This window comes from Phasianus colchicus, chromosome 2 (genome assembly GCF_987193195.1).
Source record: "Phasianus colchicus chromosome 2, bPhaCol1.hap1.1, whole genome shotgun sequence".
Classification (NCBI taxonomy): domain Eukaryota; kingdom Metazoa; phylum Chordata; class Aves; order Galliformes; family Phasianidae; genus Phasianus; species Phasianus colchicus.
Window position 1 is genome coordinate 27,725,846 of NC_143437.1, and position 24,215 is coordinate 27,750,060.

The 24,215-nt window shown below is 40.6% G+C and overlaps 2 long non-coding RNA genes across 9 annotated transcripts in view; one reads left to right on the top strand and one right to left on the bottom strand.

Moving 5' to 3' along the window:
• Window positions 1-407: 407 nt before the first annotated feature.
• Window positions 408-2,594, bottom strand: LOC149918913 (uncharacterized). The gene is made up of 3 exons (XR_016464652.1): window positions 2,295-2,594; window positions 1,547-1,731; window positions 408-516 (listed from the first exon to the last, which is right to left on the bottom strand). It is a non-coding gene; the product is annotated as an uncharacterized LOC149918913 (long non-coding RNA).
• An 86-nt stretch (window positions 2,595-2,680) lies between these two features.
• Window positions 2,681-24,215, top strand: part of LOC116229682 (uncharacterized) — a 138,915-nt gene continuing 117,380 nt past the window's right edge. For 6 of the 8 annotated variants that reach the window (XR_016464092.1, XR_016464087.1, XR_016464089.1 and 3 more), the window contains exon 1: window positions 2,681-2,850. This is a non-coding gene — a long non-coding RNA (uncharacterized LOC116229682). Of the gene's footprint in view, window positions 2,851-13,132; window positions 13,249-24,215 lie in introns of all 8 variants that reach the window. The other 2 variants (XR_016464093.1, XR_016464088.1) reach the window with 1 other exon arrangement.

A 24,215-nucleotide genomic window follows, 5' to 3' on the forward strand; every position in this document is an offset into this window, starting at 1 on the left:
AACATCTCTTCTGGATTTTCAGTTATTTTACTCCTTTGTTTTTATTTCTAATTTCCAGTTTGAATTAATAGTAATAAAAACTTTGAAACTCACTGCTCACCACTTAATTAATGATAATTTTCCATGAGCTGCATTGCTCCATGAATTAAGCTTTAAATCACCACTGAGCTCAATGGGAAACTTGCGATCTGCAGGGAAGCTCTCCAAGCCACAGCTACTGGAGACATTACGTGACAGCTTCTCTACCTTCCTTAAGAGTAAAATAAGATAAAAATTAAGCTCTGAACTTCTCAGGTTATAGCAATAAGCTTGAAAAATGGACTCAGCCACATTCTAATTCTCACAGATAAGAAGGGAGATAAAAAGAGACTAGCATTTATTCAGAAGTCTCATTGTTTTTTTTTTTACAACTCATTTTGTGATTCCTGGATTTTTAACTTCTGATTGTTGAGTTCCTCCAACTGGCACCCTCAAGATTTATTCAGCTCTTTGGTCATGGTGCTCTTCCAATCCATGCTGAAAGAGGACAATAGGTAAAGCAAAAAGGGAGATCGTGAGATCTCAGTCTTATCTGCAAGGTATCCATTTATACTTTTTAATCCAGAAGCTTCAGGAAATTTGTATGCACAGTACAAGGGCAGAAAGTTCTGCCTATTTACGGGACAAGAGAGGAAAAAATAGATAAAAAGGAAAAGAAGGACACCTCAGTTACAAATTAGTTCATCTCCACAGCAAATGCAGGAGTGATAATTTGATTTCATCAGCTGAGCAGCCTGCTCTTGGCCCTCACTGCAGTTGGTTCACCTTTTTCTTTTTCCCTTGAACTGAGTAAAAAATTCTATTACAAAGTGTGGTTATAAAACCTGGTATTCCAGGAAAGCTGGCTTGTTCACCTCATAATTGCACCTACACATTTTCAGAAGTGGCATACTTCAAGGCTAAATGCTGTTATGATTTCATAAAGGCTTGCATTATGGTGGCAGCTTTGTGTGCAAACATTTGCAGTTAATTGCAGGAAATCTGAGTATGGTGTCACTACTAAAGAATCAGGTGCAAGTGATTTACACTTTAAAGATTTCCCAATAAGCACTGATTCAAACATCCTACTCTTGATTTCACAATCACTTATGCAGGTGTAATTCAGCAGTAATTTTACTGAAGGCATGAATTCTGCAATGGCAAAAAGCAAAGTCCTTAAAGATGCCTTTGCTTTAGTAGAAGCCTTGCTGGAGCTCTTTATGACTGGAAATTAGACATATCACTTCGTAGCTAATAGTAAAACCTCTCCCAGTGTGTTTTTATTTATTTGATATGTTATAGTTGGAAAGATTAACGCAATGGAAAGGCAAAAGGGACAAGCAGGAAAAGAATGCTCATCCACCTCTGAGGCTCTAGGCTCACAGGAAAAAACCTCAATTTCATTAGGAAAAACTCAATCTCTGTTACTAGAGACCCATCCCCAATGGCAGTCAGCCCTTAAATGAGGTCTAAGAGAGGTGCAGCCAGGCTCCATCCCCTTCCGGTCACACAGCTGAATTGCCTTCACCTGTGCTCCCAGGTCCTCAGTCCTTGCCTCAGTTGCTCAATCAGTGGTTCAGGCTGTGACTCAACAGTTCCCATACAATATTCCTTCAGACTGCTGTCGTTTAGAGGGTTCTGACAGAGCTCATGTTCATGATTGGGATTTTTGTATCAGGTAAGAGAATACCAATTTTCTCTGCAGAAGAAGGCCTGTTGGGGAAAATACAAAGGGTCCTTTTAGTGTTCTTATTAATTCAAACAAAGATTTCACTTGATCAACTGAAGATAAAACAGAACTGAACAGGAAATGTAAAATGAAATGTGAAACGTTTTGCTAAAATAAAAGACACCTCTAAACTGTACGTCCTATCAGTTGACATGAATTCATGTTTTAGAGCTTTTATGTAAAGCTCCACAAGCTGCAAAGCTTTAACATCAGTATGCAAATGTGGATCTACTCTCTGTGGTGATAATGTCAAGGGAAGGGGAGGCAGATTCACATTGTCTCAAAGGAGATACTTCAGCTAATCAAACCTTTCAGAATTCCCAGACAGGAGCATCTCTATTTTCCAATCTTCCAAGGGCTATGAATGGATTACCAGCACTCAATTTCTGTGCAGTTTGCTGCTCTCTATTGCATTAGAATCTGCCTTTCATTTCTTTATGTGCATAACTGGTTCATGGAGCAACTTGGGAATTCTCTGTAGTGGGTTTGTTATCTCTGTGCAGAATATTGTTATCTGACTCTGTCACTTAACATTTGGAGAAAGCACCTGAGTATGAGGTTTCCTTCTTAAGGTCAGAAGGACAATTCTGGAGAATACATGCATGAACCACTTTTTTGTTACTTAGCTGGTAAATGATGTCATTTTGTTTACAAATTCAATAATTTAGTGAGCTTGACATTTATTTTGGGATGATTCTTGAGAGACATTTGCAGGTGCCTCAGAAAAAGGAGATATGTAGAGATGGGCTTAAAACAAACACATCGTAATTAAATTTGACACATGCTATTAATATTTAGGGACTCTGAGCTAGCTGTAAGCATCTCTGTTCGTTGCAGGTGAGTTAAACTAGATGACCTTTGAGGGTCCCTTCTGTAGAGGAATTGTTAGGTCATACAGCCTGAACTGATGATTGAGCACCTGGTGAAGGGGAGTGGCTGGCCAGGGAGCACAGCTGCAAGCAATTCACCTGTGCTTCTCACATGACCACAGGTCCCTGGGCTCATTTAAAAGCCAGCCTCTAAAGACTGGACACCTTTGGGGGTGAAGGCTTCTTCCTGATAAGGTGTGGTTTACAGCTACACAGATCTTCTTTACCAGTTGGGTGAGTCAACTTTTTCTGAATTTCTTAATTTTCTTAAATGTGGTTGTTAATATTTCTATTGATACTTTGCCTGATATCATAAAGAACTTATTAGAAACAGTTTGATTGCTTCTAAGGACTGATACTTTCTAACTCAAACTGTTCTGTGATTTTACGATATGATATAAATGTGTTTAAGCAAAGATGAAACTTTTATTTTTCCTTCTTAATGGGCAATATTTTACTATTCCCTAGACCAATAAAATGGGAGTCTAGAGGCAAGGATATATCCTGCTTTCATATACCATAGAGGTCTGTATGTGAGTTAAACTGTTTAATGTGATGGATAGATCAGGGAATGAGCCTTCTTCTGTATGTTGTTGAAGGCCTGGATATCACAGGTGATTAGTAGTGTGTAAGTTCAAAACACTTTGGAAAGGTATCAGGCTAATAGGCTTTTCTGAATTCTACTTCTGTCCTTTTCTTTCAGTGTTTCAGTAGTAGTTGATCACCTGATGCTGTCTTTTGTGTCACTGAGTTATCTTGTCTTTTTTTGAGATATGACCCTATTGTATTGCTCATGAGCTGTTATAAAATGGTCAAGAGAGAAAGTAAAAGCAGCTGTAGAGTGCTTTAGAAACACTACAAGGAGACTGCTGCTTCTTTTACCCCTTGTGTTACTTGTGATGCTTCGCTTAAAACTTAAGGTGCTGTAGCAGAAGGAAACCCTCCCTACAGAGTAGTATGAATACATAAGCTAAGCCTAGTGACAGAGGATATTATGAGTTAATTTCAGGGACTAGAGAGTTGTGGGCATGGTGGAGCAGCAGGAAGGCTCCCAGCATCTGTGGTTGTACTAGTGTGGGCTCTCACATCCCTTGTGTGCACTCCTACTGTGAATGATGTGATTACAGAATATTAGGGTTGGAAAAGACCTCAAAGATCATCCAGTCTAACTCCAGCCCATCCCCATGCTAACTAACCATGTTTGTCAGTGCCACATCCGCACAATTCATGAACACCTCCAGGGATGGTGACCCCACCACCTCCCTGGGCAGCCTGTGCTACTGCCTCACTGTTCTTTCTGAGGCACCACTGCTGTTGGAGGTGATCCTGCTAGAACTATGGGTGAGCCTCTGCAAAGGCTGTGAGTCTGAGGTCTGGTTGCAAGGGATAAGAGCCTTCTCAAGGAGGGAGAGGTATCTAAGGAAAGAACTGGAGGATGCTGTGGCACTGACACTGCCATCTGACGGATGCGATAGGAAAAAGAAGCTGTGACCGACTATCAGTTTTCACTTTTTATTAATACTAAATGTAACTCTGAGTTTTAAACTGTGAGTTGATTAATTATATTTATTTCCTGTAACTTTCCTCAAAAATGTTATCCTTAGTTTGTCATCTTAAAATGTGCTGCTGCATGAAATTGTGAATTGGTTGAAGCAGCTGCATTTTAAAGCAGGTATGAGTCTTACACACATGTGCATAAAAACTGTCAGTCAGTGTGAGCTGATGCAATCTGTTTTACTTCAGCTGAGACCCTGGTCTCCAGCTATTAAATTGCCTCTGAAGACTTCAGGCCAACAGGTTTTCTCTTCAAGCGTTTCATTAAAATTCACCTCTTTGGGTTCCTGCAAGCTCTGCTCTCCCCTAGGGATACGTTCACTGTGAATGACACCACTATGTTACTGTTAAGTGGAATATAAACAAGATGGAGACTCATCCTGCCAGACAAGGGCACTTCAGGCAGCCCTTGCTCAATGCACTGGTCAAGTCCTCCAGCTGCCCATCAATTCCCCAGCCTATAAAGCTCCTTTTGTGGAAATATTATTCTGGATAAAAAGCTTTCAGGGCTTGAGATTTTCTTCTACTTCTTTGTTAAGTAAGAAGCTTTATTTCTGCTCTGATAACTAAAATTATATGTGCTATTCCACATGCAGGCTTGTTGCTGTTTCTCTATTTCCAGTGAACAGTTAGACTTGTGATTAACACATAACCATAGAGCCTTTAAGGTTGGAAAAGATGTTTAAGGTCATCTCATCCATCCCCCCCATGCCCACTGACCTTGTCCCTCAGTACCACATTCATACAGTTCTTGAACACCTCTGCAGATGGTGACCTCACCAAATCCCTGGGTACTGTGCCTCACCATTCTTTCTGAAGATAAGTTCATATTGAACCTCCCAAGCACAACTTCAGGCTGTTCTCTCTCATCTTATCAAAAGAGAGTTGCTGTGGATATGTTCTTGCAGCAGAGCAAAGCCTGCCTGCTACATTTATGATAGAATAGGGTCTAGAGCATGTTGGGTTGTAGGAAATCTGGAAATGTGAGCAAACCCAGATACGCTTGTTACTGACTTCTCAGAAGGTCCTGAGAAAGTCATCAAGTCTGCATCTTTTCCTCCCCTCTGTGTATATAGAGGCTGCACACTATCCCTAATGAGGGAATGGTATGGGCTAATTAATAAATATTTGTAAAGTGCTTTGAAGATGAAGCCTGCTACATCTTATAATTATCTGATACAAGTCATCTCAGGAGAGTGCTCCAGATGGCTGGTGCTCCATCCATCAGCCCTGCTGCTGAGGTTAGTATGGGCAGTGATCTTCAGCTCCTTCAGTGCAGCAGATGGGGAGCCCTCAGGGGACACACATGACATTTTCTTTGAATTGAGATTTTACTTTTTTAAAAGAAAATCACTTTTTAATCTCAGCAAAACTGCCTGAAGTCTGCCTGTTTCCCTTTGATTTGCACTGGCTTGCTTTTTTTTATTTGCTGTTGGGCTGAAAGGAGCACAGGGGAGCTGTAAGGAAAGCTACAGTGCCTCCTCAGCCCTGCTTCTCCCACTATGGAGGACTTATGGAGAGCTGATCTCCTCAGCTGTTTTGTTGCGAGAAGCTGGAAGGGATTTCTGGGTACTTCACATGATTTTTCTAATTCTAACAGCATCTGTGGTGTGGCATTTAAAATGGAAGAAAAATGTGCTGATGCAGAATGTATCATGTACAATACAACAATGAGCTGCCCTGAGCACATGGAACCGCACTCACGTTCCTTCTGGCTTCTGTATTATTTCTTCTGCCATACTGAGGCCTCTCACTGCAACTGCTACAGCTCTTACTGCTTTTTTTTTTTGCTTTAACTTTGAAACCTGTCTCTTAGTGAGCTATCTATAGTGCCCAGAAGGAAAGGAATCGGATTGCACAGAATCTGAGAGATTGCATTGTGTGATCAATGTGTTTTGTAAGAAAGGCATTCAGGTAATACAGGGAGAAAAGTTGGGAAAGGGTTCAAAAAAGAAAAAGCCTAGGGGATGATTAAAGAAGACAGCCACTTTGGGAGCTTAATCTGTTCAGTTTTTCCAGAAGGAAGGCTAAAGTGAGGCTTGAGCAGTCTGATCGTGGCAGTCATTTAATTTTCAATCTCTGCAGTACAGATATCTGAACAAGTGTCTATCTTGGGGCTGAGATGAACCACACTGGAGATGGGCCTATTTCTCATTCTGACAATACAGGTGGCTCTCAAGCAGATACTGTGGTCTGGTCTGCGTTCAGTCAATTGGGCAGCCCATGAGACAAAGAGTGCCGAGGACTGGAAGTTAAAATTGGTTTGGTTTATACTGGGAATATTAAATCAGTTTATTACAACTGAATAATTTAAAAATAGGAGTGATATAGAAGGAATATGAGCCAAAATTCAACATTGTAATTTGGAAAGTCTAGGTGAGATTTTTTTTTAATCTTTTGGTGCTGAGTCTATTCACAGAACAGTGAATCTGATGAAGTCCTCTGTTTAGTGGTGAATCAGAGGTCAGCTCGTATTATTTGGATGGGCCTTTCAGGCTGGATGAATACTTGTGTTGTCATCATGTGAAAAGACTCCTAACTATAGGGTGAAACTCCACACCAGAATTCGTGTGGCTTCCCAACAAAACTGTGTCAACAAACTTCGAATGCTGGTAAGAAATGATGTGGCCGTTTATATTTGCCTGGAGAGGCTGTGGATGCTCCATTGCTGCTGGTGTTGAAGACCAGGTTGGATGGGGCCCTGGGTAGCCTTGTTACTAGACTACTAGGTCTAGAGGTTGGTGGCCCTGCTTGTGGCAGGGGGTTGGAACTTGATGATCCTTGGGATCCCTTCCAACCCAAGCCATTCTATGGTTGTACATGTTTGCAGAGATTGGACTGAGAAGCTGTCTTTGGCATGTCAGGTGCTGACATGGATTGGATTCTCATTCTTTCTAGGAGATGCACCCTCTCCAGGATGCTCAGGGAGTGTGCTGGGTTTTATTGTCCTGTGCTTTCCTCTTGTGTGGCCACATGCACTCGCATAGGCTCACACAGGATCTGACCCTGGGAAATGCACAATAATAGCTAAAATCATCAGAACAAGAAATCCATCTCATGCATGAGGACAGAGGTGACTAGCGAGAGCAAAAGTCAGGCCTGAGGAAAGTGTCACTCTGGGTACAAAACAAGAAGAGAGCGGGGTCCAGACACTGGAAGTCACTGAAGAATAATGGGGCAGCAGCAGTATCCCTTTTCCCTCCTGCATCAAAAAAGAGATTGGCTTCCCTTTCAAGTAGACAGCTTGCACCTTGTCTCTTCTCCTGTTGCTGGTTAAGGGGCTCAGCAATCCCTTTTCTTTTCCCCCCACGTTATTCTTTGCATTTAGGTAGGACTTCAAGTAAACAAGCACAACTACCTCATTATCCTCTGGTAGGTCTCATTATACCTCCCCTCTGTGTAGCCTGCAGAAAGGTCAGTGTGCCTTATCTACAGGATCTGCCACCTCTCATACTGACCTGTAGTCTCATTATTTTCTTGTGCTTGGGCTTGACCTGCTGTTTATTGCCTTGGATAGCTTGGAAAAATTTCCATTCTCCTCTACACTATTGTATTATTTATTACATACCGTGTGTATAGATATGTATGTAAATTTATATTCCTCTATGTGTATCCACACAATCCTTTTTGTTCATGCACTTGTGTAATTTATCTCATCCTGAAGAGGTACCAAAAAGTGGTCTGGTGCAAAACTGCTTCCTGATAAATCCCAGTCTGTCTCTCTGTTGCTGGAAGTGATTTTGTGTATATGCTATCATGGTTTACCACTTCAGTCTTATCCTCTCAAACCAAATCTTTCCTCATGAACCCTCTACCCTTCATATGGGTTAAGAATGTTTCTGAGTAAAGCTGTTAATTTTCACATCTATTGCTTTACAGAGCCTGCCTATCTGCCATATGTTGTACCTGATATCTTAGGTTATCTGGCTTTTATAATCCTTTCTAACATCTGCTGTAGACAATTAACATGTTTACTTTAGTGTACTCTTTGTAGTCGTCTTTCTCTGTTAATTGCATTATCGCGGCCTCTGAAAATGAAATGAATATTAGATCCAGCTATGCTGATATAATTCCTTGTGATTCCTCCTTCAAACTGGTTAAGTGTTCTTGGCAGTACATCAGTGGATCGGTTGAGATGCCAAGTTATGGGGAACCTCCATCTGAAGGCGGGTGCTCTAGCTTTATTATCCATGCACTAAAGCTTGAGGTTATACATAAAATAAATGAAGAAGCTCAAGTGGTTCTCTTCATGAAAGACCAAGGCTGGGGGTGGTTTGGGTACTAGTACTTTCTTCTTGCTTGCCACTGGAGCTCCATAGCAAAGACACAAGACTGGCTTCAGAAGCAAGAGAGAAATGTTTTTGGTAGCTGACAGTTCTCATTACAACCTTAAAGTTATCAGAGAAAGAGATTAAGATTGTGCCATTTTCAGTTTTTGTTACTGTCTTTGTCAGGAAAATGAATTGTCACAAAATCTCAGGGCCTGATCTCTTCTCATTAGGTCTGTTTCTCAGTCTGAGTCTTGGGGAAGTTGAAATAAGAACAGAAATTGATGCAAAATGAGCATGTTCCCACTAGTGGCTACACCAGTGGTAACCTGTGTATTTCCAATTGCTAATTCTGATGGAACTTGAATGTGTTTGAAAAAAGATGTCCATTCTGGGTTTGGGGCATCCAAGTATTCCTTAGGGCAAGACATAAGTGAACAGTATAAAACCAATCAAGCCAAAAAAAACCACCATGAATGAGAGTTTGCCTCATTTGCATATAAGCAATGTCTACTTGAGTGTGTGGACAGGGATATAAAAACAAGTCATTAAGCAATTCCTTAGAAAATGCAGTAGTTTTGATGTAGACATGATGTTTTAATGAAGATGAGTGTTGTCTTCAGTGTCAGTAGTTCCTGGTACAAAAAGTAATTCTTAAAACTCTGAAGGCCATTTTTATTTGGGAAAAGCACATATGTCTCAACAGAAAATGTGTAGGAGAGAACTTATTGAAGTCCAATGCCTAGAAACATCCAGTCTTTCCTCTCAGGACTTGCTGTGCCGTCTTTCATGTGTAAGAGGTTATTCCCATTGTTGCAGAACTCTAAATTGCTCATAATGCTATATGAGACAAAAATTTAGACAAACAGGTCTGGCACTGCTAGAAATCTCTACACAGGAAAGAAATAGTCACATCTCTTAGAGTTGTTTAGCTTTTATCTGCCTTCATATATCCTTCCTTAGGATCCTTCCAGATGGAGCAGTAATAGGTGTTGAGTCATCCATTTTCAGTACTCTAATTGCACCGATAACCTGATTGGTGGACATAAGCCTTTTTAGCTCTAGTTTTCTAAAACCTTAATCTTAATGTATGCTGTAGCCTTGCAGATCTCAACCATGAGAGCTAGTATGATATGAGTTTGCATGCTCTTTTGAGATATTTACACGTGGATGCCTGTACTAAGGTGTCAGCTCAAAACTACATCTTGCAGATCAACATGAAGATGTAGCTTCTTATTCCATTTGTAGAGTGATAAGAGTATCTTACTTGACTCTAAAAACTTAGCACAAGCACAACCTTCAGTCCTCCTTTACCTGCTGTTCTGCTTCCTGATTAGGGTGTTTATACTCAATTTCATGGTATTGCTAGGACTATGGTATAAGCCACTCACCTCTTGTAAGGCCTGCTGTAGGTAATGCCTTAAGAAAGCCTTTATCTGAGCAGTACAGGGACTGAGCAGTACTCCAACAAGACCAGTGCAGGCACTGAACCTTCCAGCTTTAGCAGAACTGCTGGTGTTGTCTGCTTCTACAAATTGTTGCAAACTGAGCGAGAAGGAAATCTCAACTCTTTTTTTAACTCAAACCCCTTGCTAAGACCACCTTTACACTAGGACTAGCCAGAAACATTACAAATGTAGATATGCTGACACTAATTAGTCAAGTTTCTGAGCTTAACCTAGCAGGAATGTTTCTGAACTTGCCAGTAAACCTGACCCTACAGTTCCGAGTAATATACCTGAACAACTTCAAGGCAGTACATGCAAGAAAATAATCCAGAAACTAACCCTGTAGAGCTGGTTAATTTTAGCAGATAGGAAGGGACATATGTTTTTATTTTGTCAATGCTCTTTTCATTTTCATAGGTAGTATTAAAGCTTTGTAAGAAAGAGGTTAAAAAGCATTAGTTTATTGGACTTAAAGATTCAGCAATAAACTGAATGTGAGGGCACTTCATCAAGAGGATTTTTCAGTGTGTCCATATTGATCAACTGGGTATTGATATGTTTTAAGCAAAGTTGAAGATTAAAGCTAAGGTTTACTTAAGGGTGGATAACAAAAGACAGATGAAAATCCTCTTAATCCTTTAGCCTTCGCAAACATCATTCCTCATTCTTGATGCATATCCTAGGCATAGGGAGAAGCAAACAAAATTGAACTTATTCTACGCTTTTCAAAGGTTCAGTCCTTAGCCTAGGTTCTGCAATATTGGAAAGGGCATCAAAATTGCTAAGTATCACTTAAGCCTTTCAGATACAAATGTTCAAGAATGATTTGGATGTTGTACTTATGGACATGGTTTAGTGGGAAAATATTGGTGGTAGGTGGAGGGCTGGACTGGATGGTCTTGCAGGTCTTTTCCTATCTCATTCTGTAATTCATCCTAGTTCAGCAGAATCAAGAAGACCTATCAAGAAGCCAAAATTATTTACCCTTTCACTTTCAAACTGCAGATTTAGTTACTGAGCTGCAGTCTTTCATAGAACGAAAGCTTCTGTACAGTAATCTGAAATGTTAAATCTTAAGCACTTGTTTACAGCAGTGAAACATACCTCATATTAACAAGCAGAAATCTGAAATCCCTCAGATCTTATTTTCTATCCCCTTATGTGAGCACCAAAACCGTAATGAGTTAAAAATATGGAATGTGTGATATTAGCTGCTCTACAGTATTTCACAATATATCATGTGTGCAATTAGTCATGTTTGACAGATAACAATATGTAGCACAGAGCCTGATGACAAATGTATAGTTTTGGGATTTATTTATTTACCTTCATCTCTTCTCATCCACCATCTCTAATAAAACCTAAACATTTTAGAATGGTAACTGATACCTTTGCTGAATACATTGACCTTCTTGACACAGATTTCAAATTGAGATAAGTTAGTTCTATTTCCCAAAACAAATACTCCAAATACCTGGTTTTGAGAGATTTTTAGTGAAAAAGATCAGCTGAGGAATTCAGCAAGTGCATCAAAATTTGCAAGAGAAATGTTGTGCGCTACTGCATGCATATGTATGAATATGTCCCAAGATGTCACATAACACCAAGAGGTCACCTACCTGGCAAGAAGAAACCTTACCTAGATTTCAGCGCTGTCTCTTAGCTTTGTGATAGCTGCAAACAGATGTCCAGTGCCTTCCCTAAACATAAGCCACCAGTCCTTGCCAACAGTGTTCCCCGCTTTAGGTAAGAATGTTCTGAAAACAAGAGATGACGCCCAAGCTGCTCAAGCTTGCTTTCTGTGCACCTACCACTGTTTGTTCTTTGCTTGTGCTGTAAGCATGTGAAGGTTACCATTCTCTGTGTCCAAGGTAAACACACTGAATGCCCCTGTGTACAGCAGTCCTCTCTCTAACTCAGGTGCACTATGAGATCTCCTATTTTGCCTATCTTTTCTTCTTTGGTCTCAAAACCTTGTTTCAAAGTCCAAAATACAGTGAAGCTTAAAAATTTGAGGTGGCTATTAGCTGCACCAAACTGTGTGTAGGTATTAGTTTATGCCCACACAAACATCCTACTTTTAGTCTAGCTGAGATTGTGATATATTAGTTTTACAAGACTATATCATTGCACCTGTGCTGGCATCCAGTTTCAAGCACCTAGCATCCTGCCCTGTAGAGAGAAGGACCTGACAGAGAAATGGACTGCACGTCCTTCCTGTCATCTGATGTAGGGTCTAATGATCCTAGGGAGAGTTCTGTTTCTGCTCATGCAGCTTTGGTGTGGATGAACTGTCCTCATGCATAAATACTAAGAGGAGCAGAAATGTTTCAGTGAGATGTTCAGGACTTAATTTCCTTTGATTAATGTCGTCTTTGGCATATTGATTGCTTCAGTGCAGTCTTAGGGGAAGAGAAGGACAATTTTCCCTTCAACAAAAAGACTAAGGAATGAACAATGACAAGTCTGGATTGACTGATCTAATAGAAGAAACTTCCATCTTCTTCCAAATGCTGTCTTGCTTCACTGACAACAAAGTGATACATAAGCATACGATTAATAATGTTAGTAGAGTTTAGTGTCATTCTTAATATTAGAAACAACTTATTTATAGAGGTGAAACTCTAATCCTCATATTTCTCCTAATACAAGCGTATGCATCTTATATACTTGATTTTTATTATGCTAGTGAACAATTAACAATCAGTGATATAGTCACAAATGTTTATGTGGAGAGCATTATGGATATAAATGGAAACCATAGAAATGCTATGGTAAGGTAACTGGAGCCTAATTAAATGCACACTGACAAAATGAAAAAGGAAAAAAGATTGGGGATGATACTGATTTTTTTTTTAGATGAAATTAATGTTACTGTACCTGTGTTATTACTTATCAAAAATAATGATCTTGACAGTACAAAACTCTTAACTTAGAACTATGTGCTTTTAAAAAATAAAAATCCACAGAGCATTAACAGCTCCTGCAGAGCCATTTGTAAATACTACATGCTTTACAGCATTCTTGGTAAGACTGGCATGTTGCCATAGAGTTAATTCTTCTAAAAGCCCTATCCTAACCTCAGCCACTTTTTTGGCCAATTCCCTCTGGAAAACTGGAATTCTCCCATGAGACAATAATGGTAACAAATCTAAGCTGTGGATGAACCCAGCTGGAACTAGAAGCACACCTGAGAGTGAAAGCCTCTTTCACAAAGTACCTTACAAGCTACTCATCTTCCCCCAGGGAGAAGTTACATAAATATAATCACTTCTGTAGAAAATTACCTTGATTGAGTGATCTTGAGAAAGATCTCCCAGGAAACCGTGGCCCGAACTATCAAGAACTGTAAGGATAAAAAGGTAAGAGGTAGCATCTTGAACTCCCTCAGACCAGGTGGGGCTTTAACAGCTCCTGGCTAGTGATATCCACAAAATCCTCATGAAAAGCACCTGCCCCAATCATCTCCTGCAGAACAGAGAGCACTCAGTCATGTAGCACCAAATCCAGGGGACTTCCCTCTGAGATCTTTATTTCCACTCTCTGTTCTGTAGAATGTGACCTATTTAAAACCAGCTCTAGAGAGGAGGAGGGGAAAACTCATGTCAGCCATGCAAATCAGGCTGATTTATATTCTGATGCAATCAGCCACAATCATGAAATCCACTTAGCTGGGTGAGGACTCCAGCTACTTTGTTCAATTATGCAATTATCATCTTCCATTTAATCCCCAAATCAATTTCTGTATTTAGAATTATTTAAGATGCTTCAGCAATTACATCCAATTAGGTTCTATCAGTAAAGTAAATAAATGCTGTGATGTGCCAATCAGATAGATGCAATGGCAGCTGAAGGAAAAGAAACTCCCAAGTTTTGTGCATCAGGCAAGGGTGTAAATGACTGTTTGGGTGTTACAGAACTGTTTGCTAGCATGACAGTGAGATGAAAACCACACGAGGCCAAAACTGTTGTAAATCATTCAATCGCTTCAGGGATGTGCCTTCATCAATCAGCTGCAAAGGTAATGTTCATTCTTTTTGTTGGATCTGGTGGCTATTTTGTGACCAGGGACTTCTGTCCTACCTGTACAGGGAAAGTTGTATGTTGGTTTCAGACGAATGGAGGCAGTCCTAAGTATGCTTTAGGTATGAGTGGGGAAACCTGTACCCAAGATGTGTTTGAAGGGCTGCTGTGCAGGCTCACTGGCAGGACTGGATAGGTCAGCATCCTCTCTAGTGCTGCAGTCTTCCTTCTCCATAGCCAGACTGGGCTGTGTCAGGGATTCCTTGTTGACTCCTAAATTCACAAAGCCTGCAGCTGTGCGTAGCCTGTTACTCCCCCCCCCCCCCCATGAATGTGCTTTGCCATAGGAAGTACAAACAGTTTTGAAAGTACAAGTTTTTTTCATCTTTAAAAAAAAAAAAAAGTTATGCATGTCTTATAGCTGTTACTTTACATCAGCTTGAGTATTTGTCTTTTAAGGAACAGAAAATGATTTATTTAATGCCATCCCACACTGCTTGGCAGAGAAACAGGTTCTGAGACAGATTTTAAAACAGAGACTGTAATGCCAAAGTACAGCTTTCTACAATTTGAACTAAAGAACAATTCCCTCAGCTGGTAGCATGAGCAGAGTATTATTTCCCATGCTATTTAAAAGAAACATGATACGATGTACAAAGCTGCAACGTTTCCAATAAGAGGAAGCTTTGTTTAAAAATAAAGGATATTTTATCAACTGAACCCATGTTGTGCTGTGAAATGTTAGACCTAAATGATTGGACTGAAACCTTTTAGCTGCAGAACACCAGCATCATGCAAAATATATTTCACCTACAGATCTGCTGTGGAGGGATTACAGCTGAATTCAGTGTAAATAGTAGCAAAGTGTTAGCCTTGTAGATGGGTTTTGAAAGTGTACACCCACAGCATCCACTAGTACTGACCAATGGCTGGTACCCTGGCTTGCTCTCAGCACTGTTTGGATGGGGGTGGCTGTTGGAAGATCAACTGGAGCTCTTTCTGATCAGTTCCATTGACAACAAATCCAAAACATGATAGTATTTGGTTTCTGTATTCCTCCTGGAAAGAAAAGCAAAAGAAGCCTAAAACTCTTTTAATTTAAACTGGTATAGGTCAGGAATAACTCACTGGGCTCAGTGGGGGTAAATGATATTAGCAATCATCCTCTTTGTACACTGCCCAAAGCACATAATTAAATATCTAATGGTTAGTATACAATTCCATTTAACCGGTGTTCCTGTAGTTTGAAGTGTTATTGTGAGGGATGCTGTCTGTTGCTTTCAGCCTTTCAATTTGTCTTCCTGTTGGAAGTTGAAAAAAGTCTTCAGGTGAATGCTCTGCCCACTGAAGAGTGGGCTTTCTGGCTATGTTGTAGGTTGGTTCCCACTAGAGCCACTGAACAGCTGATGGGAATCAGTTAACTCCTTGCCAGCAGATGGGTGCAAAGACTTGTTCCTGGAAGTTCAAACCCAGGTAGAGGGACCTTCAGTTCCTATGTTTACAACTAAGATAGCTCAGCTCCAGGCCTATTCCCATACTGTGATAGAAGATCTGCTGTACAGCAGTATCCCACTAGCTGTTAGTTAGTACTTGTGCAAATCTACTTGTGGTGCAGTGGACCACTGCCTACCAAGCAGTAATAATCTGCTGCTACATTTTTGCGTAGCAGATTCTGGGAAACAAACTAGTTTTAGGGCAGATGATCTCACTACAGAGCTTTGCCATCTCTCAGTGTGAGCATCTGGAGTGGTAAGAAGTTTGTGATTTGCTGGTTATGGAGGATGGTGAACGTTATAGATGATGTGCTGAGAAATATATTAGGCACTCATCCACGTCCTGTGGATGATCCTGCAGTCACTTTGGCATAGTTATTAAGAACCAGCCCAAATGATATTAATAGAAATACAACATTACTGCTTAATGATACTGTGCCATTAAAAAAGCATCAATAATGGCAGGATGGCATTACATATATAGATAAACTGTTGAGTGTCAACAAACTAATGAGTTATATTTATATCCCCTTATGGTAATACTTATTGATGTGGTTGTAGAAAACAAGGGAGAGTGTTTTATGAGCAGGCCTAATATTAGAACTAATTGGAGTTTGTGAGCCAGAACATCTCCCTGTGTTAAATATGTCTGCTGCAGAAATCAGATGCTTTCAATGGCTTTACTCTGGCGCTGTTTGAGGGAAAGTGCTTTAAAGAAGGAAATGTGGAAATGACAATCAAAATGTAGCTAGTTTTCCTTGTGCATAGTCTTCCTCAGTTTTGCATTAGTTTGTCCTTCTGAAACAAGTTAGAAATGGATTCAACATTTTGTATTGCTTGAGCTAAACCACCTGTCTTTGTCTGCAAACTGTTCTAAAGATCTCTCCTGAAGTGATTACAATAATTGTAGTTAGGGACTGTAATAAGGCACATTGCAGGTATCTCCTCGGATACCCAGCAGTATCCTGCACTGGACATACCATTTCTAGCTATTAATCCTCTCCCAGTTTGGCAGGTCTTAATGCCTCACAGCAAAGAAGACTGCTGGCATCAGGAAGGATTTTGGGTGCTGCATAATTTACAGATGCATCAGAGATTTGGAAAAAAAAAAAAAAAGCTAGACACTTCTTAACTAACCACTGCTGATTATGACAGCCTTACAACTTCGGACTCTTAAATTTATAATAGACTCAGTGTATAAATGCATGAACAGCACTGGAGAAGGGTCTGGTGTTTAGGATACTTCTTTCTTTGGGAAGAGTCTCAGAAATAGGCTGTGGAGTTTGGCTCCCTCTCTGTGAGAACAGAGAAGACACCTTGCAAGGGCATGATCCTTGCAAAGGGGGTATGTGGTTTTGAAGTTCTTCAGCTGAGTGGTAGGAATTAGAAGTGCATTCTCTATGACAGAACTTGGCCACTGTCACCACTGTGTCCTTCTCTCTTTTTCAAAGTGACTGCCATGTTTTGTGCAGATACCCACCATAAATTCCTGTTGGAGAGGAAGGCACCTGATGGATTGGGTCCCTTGAGGGATCCTAACATTTTTTTTCCCTCCCCTGTTAATCCTGGTCAGAGCCCTTTAGAGAATTAATGCAGCTAGGAAGCTCTGGTTATACAAAATGATTGTGCTCGTTGATTTTAAGCATTGGGAAGTACTGACTGTGTTGGTCTCTAAGTCTTGAATGCCAAATGTCCACATCAAAATGGGCTGCAGGCTGAATGGTCTTACCCCGAGGTACTTTGTCATCTTCTGAAGTCACTCAAAGGCCATGTTTTATATGAAATCACCTAATTCTTTTTAGAAGTATATGTTAAGAAGTGATCTTGTCTTATTTTCAATAAGACAGACATAATACAGACAAACAAAAATCTGTGCTATTTTCAATGCCTGTTGCCTCTGGACAGGTGCTATGGAGAGGCTCTCTAGATTAGGCCACTAAAGCAAACTTGTCTCCATTGAGGGTTTTTACATCAGCACAGGCTGGTGAGGTATCTGTGAGCTGTTCTTCATCCTGTGCTGGATCTGGGGTATGTGGGAATACTGGTCAGGCTTCTCCATGGCTGCCGTCTTTTCATTAGTGGGCTGAATGACTACAGGGTAAGAAGGAAACTCCAAATACAGTCAAACTATGAAATTATGTTGTCTTCAATTTCTGTCAGATTCCATAAAAAGCCTGGGAAAATCAACCTGTAAAGGGTTCCTGATGGTAATATCTGACCTGCTTAGCTTGCTAATCCCCCAGCATCACCTACTGAGGGGAAACAGCCCCCCCTCCCAAGCTGCTTCTGCAAGCTTCTTTGCAGGAAGCTCACATTCAGCTCACATCACTGATACAGAATGCTGTAGCTGGTGGGTATGTTCTCCTTGTGAAAGGCTTAAGATATATGAATGCTGTGTTAATGTTTGACCTTTATCTCTGTGTAACGATGAGGACATTTATTACAGCTTCCTTCACTCTCCACACGCTTCTATAAAAAATAATGGGGCCTTTCACTGGTGCTTCCAGTTCTTCCTTGTATCTGAGAAGTGATTAAAACAACAAAGTAGCTAATTAAACATTTTGTCAGTGTGGCATTCAGAAATAATTGAGATTTCTAATGATAGTGCTGTGATAAATGAAGGAGTTAATGCATTCCGATGGCACCTAGACAATACGGATGAAATGATCAACTCAACCTGTATCTTACTTCCTTCATCTGAGCATTCCTTCTCCCCCCACCCCTCCTAAACTGCTGTTGTTCCTCCAGCCAGAGCAGGTCAGGGAGTTGAGGAAGCTGAGATCACAGTTGCCTATCTCAGTAGAGCAACCCTAAAATAATAAATGTCTGGTGGTGCTCTTCCTCTGGGGAGAGGGAGCACAGGTACCACATAGCCAGATAGGCAAGAGGAGATGAAACTGCCAGCTGGCTGCAGCAGTATAAGGCTTTTATTTAATCTTCTTCTGCTGACAAGCTAAAAATAAAAACTCTACATAAAAACTCTACTGTGGAAAAGAAAGGGTAGCTGATAAACTTCAAGGGGATGGAATCTGCTCTGTTGTGCTGTTGTAAATACTGACTGGGCCTGAATGAGCTGCCCTGCAGATGCACCTGGGCATAACCTGCTGCGGAACTTGGCCCTGGAACACTGTAGAAAAGCATGTTTTGCTGCAGCTGTGGGGTGATTTTGTGAACAAAAGTGTGTTAATTAAACTTAGAATGACATTTTTATTAAGAATCTGTGAGTAAATGTGGTACTTTATCTCCCTCCTGGTGTGTGCATGATTTTAGCGCTTGCAGAACGTATTGGCAGAAATGGAGGCTGAGTTCTGTCACTTACAGTGTGCTAATCCTGCCATCACCACATTGCTGCACCCGTATAGTGCTGTCAGCATAGGACATAGATGTTTACTCAGGGGTTTGGCTTTGGAAGTCAACAGGATGAAAATTGTACCTTCTCCATCTTTCCTTCTCTTTGTGTCCCAGAGACAATTCTAGATTTCAGAACTTTTCCTGTTCAGCACTTTATTGGAAAAAAAAAAAGGCAGTTTTAACAACTCAGTGTATTCCAATGAAAAGCTGATTGCACCAAAACATTTCTAGACCAGCTATATTGAGGACGAAGTCATTAATGTATGCCTTCCAGCCTGCTTTGTTTCGGGTGTCATAAGAAGATAAATGTACTACAGTTTCTCCCACTTCAGATGATGTGCTCAGCTACTGCTCAGTGGTGATGCATAGGAATTGAGACAAAAAGTGATTGTGGAGATCCAGGCAGGAGGTCAGTAGCTGGAGATGACTGATAGCCACTGTCACTCATAGTCTAACAAGGCAGCGGGGGAGACACCTATGGCTGGGAAGGGGATGGTGCATCTAGCAATAGGACAAGAGGGAATGGCCTCAAGTCACATGAAGGGAGGTTCAGATTGGATACCAGGAAAAAAGACTCTTCTCAGAAAGAGTGGTGAGGCAGTGGCACAGGCTGCCCAGGGAGGACATGCAGTCACTGTCCCTGGAGGTGTTCACAAACTGTGTGGATGTGTCACTGAGACAAGGTTTGAGGGCATGGTGGGGATCGGTTGGTGGTTGGACAAGATGATCTTAAAGGTTCTTTTCCTGTTTTAATGATTCTGTGACTCTGTGATCCTTCTTTGAGCAGGGGTGGCTTTGTTTCTCCAAGCCTTCATCCATCAGAAGTGAAGGCAGATGTTATTGCAATAACTGACAGCTGCTGTGAACAGAAGAGTGTTGTAGGCTGGAACTTCTTTCTTTAGGCTTTCCTATTAAAGGTGAATGTAATGGCTCTTCCCTTGGCCTTCAGGAGTCCTCAGAGCAAGCTCTAGTGTTGTTACGGTTTGGATGTTGTGGGCTTGGAAAGATAGTGAGAATTCACCTTTTCCCTTTTTCATTTCTAAAGGTACCATGGTTATTGCAGTAATGTTGCTAATTCTTTGCATATGAGATGCACAGAAGAACAACAGTAAAAACTAAATAGAAAAAGAGCTTCCATGTGCTATGACTTAACATTCAAGCACTGCAGTGTTTGACACTGCTGTTTGTTGTATTCCACAAGCATGAGTAGCAGACAGCACTGCAAAGTATGATGCAGCCCATTGAAACAGAGACAAATTCTTCAGCTGTGCACCTAAGTGAAGAACTGACCCTGAGTGATCACAGGGTGACAATGTTTGTAACGTGTCAGGTGAAAGGCAGGGAAACTAAAGGGCAGCACCTACTGAGGTAGCAAAAGCATATATTCTACAGTATGCAACAGATCCATGGTATTAACTGCTGTGGGATACATTTTTTGCAAAAGGGTTGAAAGGACGGATAATGTCATTGGTTTAAAAAAATTAAATTGTCCATTTGCCAGAGTTGACTCTGTCAGAAACACTATCCACTGTTTACTGATGCATGGGCAATTTATGTCCTTAACTGGAGCTTCACTGCAGCAGATGATGTACTGACAATGTGGAGAGAGTAAATTCCAGCTCTAAGGTATTAAAAATCTACGTATGTTCTTAAAGAAAGGATGAGGATATTGGTAACCAAATGCCACTGTATTTAAATTTTTCTATACTATTATTTGAACTTTAAAAAACAAAAAAGAGGGCAAAAAGCATGGAAAGAAGCTTTCCTCGTAAGAATTAGGTAAATAACGTATCCAAGGTATATTCAGAAATTAGGGAGGCAGTGGAAGGATGTTACTGTTCCTGTGAAGTTGCAGATAGTGATTGTTAGAGACTGGACAAAAGGCACTCTTGTCTGACTCAGAAATTCTGTTGTTTCTCATTATAGAAAGTACAACATAGTTGAAAACTGTGGAGAAATATTTTTCATCAAATAGTGTTTTATTTCCAGTGCTGACCACTCAAATGCTATGAAATTTACCCTGTAATAATGAGACTGACTTTTAAAATCAGGGGGCTTTGAAATGGTAATGTTGGAAGTCGTCTTAATATGCTTTCACTTGTATAATCCTTTGGGATTAATATTAAATATTAAATATAAATACATACTGTATTCTGAGCAATAGCTGGGGCAGCCAGCCCAGCCTTCCTTTGCAGCCCCGCATCTCATCAATATTCTATGTGTAGAAATGTGCCACATTCTCAGGAGAGAATCAGCCCTATCAGAGCTGGTAATTGCTCTGTGTCCAATTGCTGCTGTGAGGGACTTGTTTGGGGGTATAATGAATCCAAACCATCCACTCATCCTCCAGAGCTGGCTACGGTCCACCACAGAGGTACAGTTTATCTTAATATGCCTTGCTGCTTAACACAAGCTAAGAACAGACCTACTTCAGGGGTAGTTCTCTGGGTTGTCTGATGTCATTGCAAGCATAAATAACGATGGAGTCAGTTGGAAGCATTGGAGTAGAAGGTCAGTGTAGGCATGGAGGGGAGCAAGGCAGCTCATCTCTGCCTGGAACAGAAATGAGTCCCCAGGCATGATATCTGATTGCTGTGTGCTGGCCACTTGACTATCCCAGCAGAGCTGAGCTTTATTTTCCTCTCATGGGGGAAGCAGTCTCAGCAGAGAAGTGCCAGATGCTGAGATAATTTGAGGAAGTAGAAAGAAGTGAGCTATTTACCCATCTGGAGATGCTTTTATTTTCAACTGCTATAATTTTCAGCTGCCTCAATGAATTTAGGTCAAAGAGTCTGGTATACAGCTTTGTCCAGAGAACACTGGGCTATAGAAAATGCTCGTTGGTTGTCAGTGGGGTAAAGGTGATGGCATTTATTGAATTTCTGTTGTCTCACTTCTCGTGCAGTCACTGAGACGGGATGAAATGTGACAAAGCGTGGCCAAATGCAACCACACACAGCCCAACTTCCATTCCCTGATTGCTAGCAAGTCTCTGAAATTGGTCTTCACTGCTTTGCTCCTAGTGAACGTGGGGAGAGAGTCTGTTGTTTTTTTTTTTCTCCCATATTAATAAGGTATTATAGAAGGAGGTAAGCAGCTGTAGAAATAATATGGAGAAGAAGACTTGGATCTTATTAGTCAAAACACTGTGATTAGTTTTAAAGGTTGAAGATAGCACTGATGTTAGACTGAGATTTTACACATGAGGTTTGTCAGCAAAGTTACTGTTCCAGTCACACCTGGTAGGATCTCCTTCCCTTAAAGGAAACTCCAGTGCCAGATGGCTTTTATCTCCAAAGACAATTCATGAAAATAAGCACATGTGAATCTAGCAACTGCCTTTCCGCTGACCTGAGCTTCTCTGCTGCCAATGTTTTCCTGGAGTCCCAATCTATATTTCTATTTTGAAATCCCCTATCACTGAAACTGATCCGTATCCTATGATTCTCTTGTATGAAGTTAAACAGAGTTTATTAGAACTCACCTGTGCCTGAGGCGATGATCTGGCTTCATCTCAGCTGGCTTTGAGAACCTCTCCATGAGAACCAAGTGCAGCGGTTCTGGCTTGAAGCAGCATAGACTTAAACCTGAAACTTGAAGACATACAAGGACTCCTTAAATGTATACACATAGGAGTACACATGTTCACTCACACCCGTACTTTTTGTGGTTTCTTTTCCCTAACAAATATTTTTAGTCTTTCTGTGTTGGGCAAAAACAAAATAAAGAAATCAGTTTTCATATAGAAAATCATTGCACTAGAAACCTGATTTCTGACAGAAGATTAATCCAAAGAGAATTCTTTTAGCAGCTTAGAGAAGCTTCCTGGCTTTTTACTGATCTTTTGGGTGATCTGAGTCCTACCACTAATTTCTTCCTTTATGCCATTTTCAGCTGTTCTTTGTTGCTATTAGGACACAGTGCAGATTAAGGATTAGTTGCTTCTGTCTGCAGTTCAGACCTCAGGTAGAGTCTTTCTCTTCAGATATAATTATAGTCACGGTTCTGTCAAACGCTGTCCAGGTGTTCACTTATAAATATTCAAAATCATTGTTGTGTGTGAACATAAATCTGCATTACATAAGCGTGAATGTGAAACTGCCCAGGCAGATGATGAATATTCATTGTCTAAATAGACTCTGAATTTCACACAAACTGTTTGCCATTTTAGCAGCTTGATCAAATGGTTCTTTCACAGCAAGTCCACAGCTTTACAAGTCACTAGTCAGAGTGAAAACAAAGAAATTATCATTGTGCACAGTGGCTTCTCATGATCTTCTGATCAATGTACAAGACAAGCAAGAAGTCATTCTACACTTTCTTTCACAGAGCAGAAATGATGAGAAATGTGGTCCTGCGAACCACCACCCCAAATTCCAAATTGCATGTATTCTTTCCTTGTTTTCTTAGGCTCTCTAGAGCAATCAAGAATAAACCCCAGAAAGTCTAAATGAAGGGAAGGTCCAGCTATTTCTGTGGCATGCTAGAGCTGTAGTTGATACTAGGAGGAAGTGGGCTATTTTCAGACCATTTGAAGGCTATTTTGTGCCATTGGAAAGTCACCAGTAGTACGTAACATGTTAGCAATGTTTTGCTGCTCCATCCACAGCACCTGTCTCAGCAGATATAAATTTCCTGTATCTCTATTTCTTTATTTGTGGTTTAACCTGGCAGGCAGCTGAACTCTGCACAGCCATTCGCTTATCCCTGTGACTTCGGGATGGGGAAGTCAGAAAAAGGTAAAACTTGAGGGTTGAGATCAAGACAGCTTAATAAGACAGAAAATAATAGAATAAAGGAATCATAGAATGGCTTGGATTGGAAGTGACCTCAATGAACATCTAGTTCCAATCCCCTGCCATGGGCAAGGCTGCCAACCACTTGATCTCAGATACACTCAACACAGTCAGCCCCTGCATTTGTTCTATCACTCCTGCTTTGTTTCCTCTGTGAAACATGCTCTAGATAGCCAAACACAGTGGTCAGGTTGGTCAGCTTCATCAGGGTTCCTCTAGTATTCATTTACATTTGAGTGAAAATAAAATTGTGTTATATCAATCAGGTTATTATAAAAGCTGTGAGACATTGAATATTGCAGCCTGAGAACATATGGGTGTCAAAAAATAAGCTACCAGTTTTGTTTTGACAGTACAATATTTCTAACATCCTCTTTCCTTGATGGAATCCTTCTTGTGAGGGGACTGGTTGTGATGGATGTTTTGAGATTGATCAGTAGCTAAAATGTTAATATCAGTAGTAATAATTACATGGCAGACTTCAGAGGAACATGTCCCATCACAGGAAGAGATGTGACTTACATGGGGAATGAGAATCCTTGATCTAGAGATCAATTTAACTTAATTGATGGTGTCATTTATTTTCTGACTCATTGCAGGAAGTCAGGGTGTCACATTCCTTAGCTCACCTGTTTGCTTTTTTTTAAAGAGTGTAGCTGGCATCTG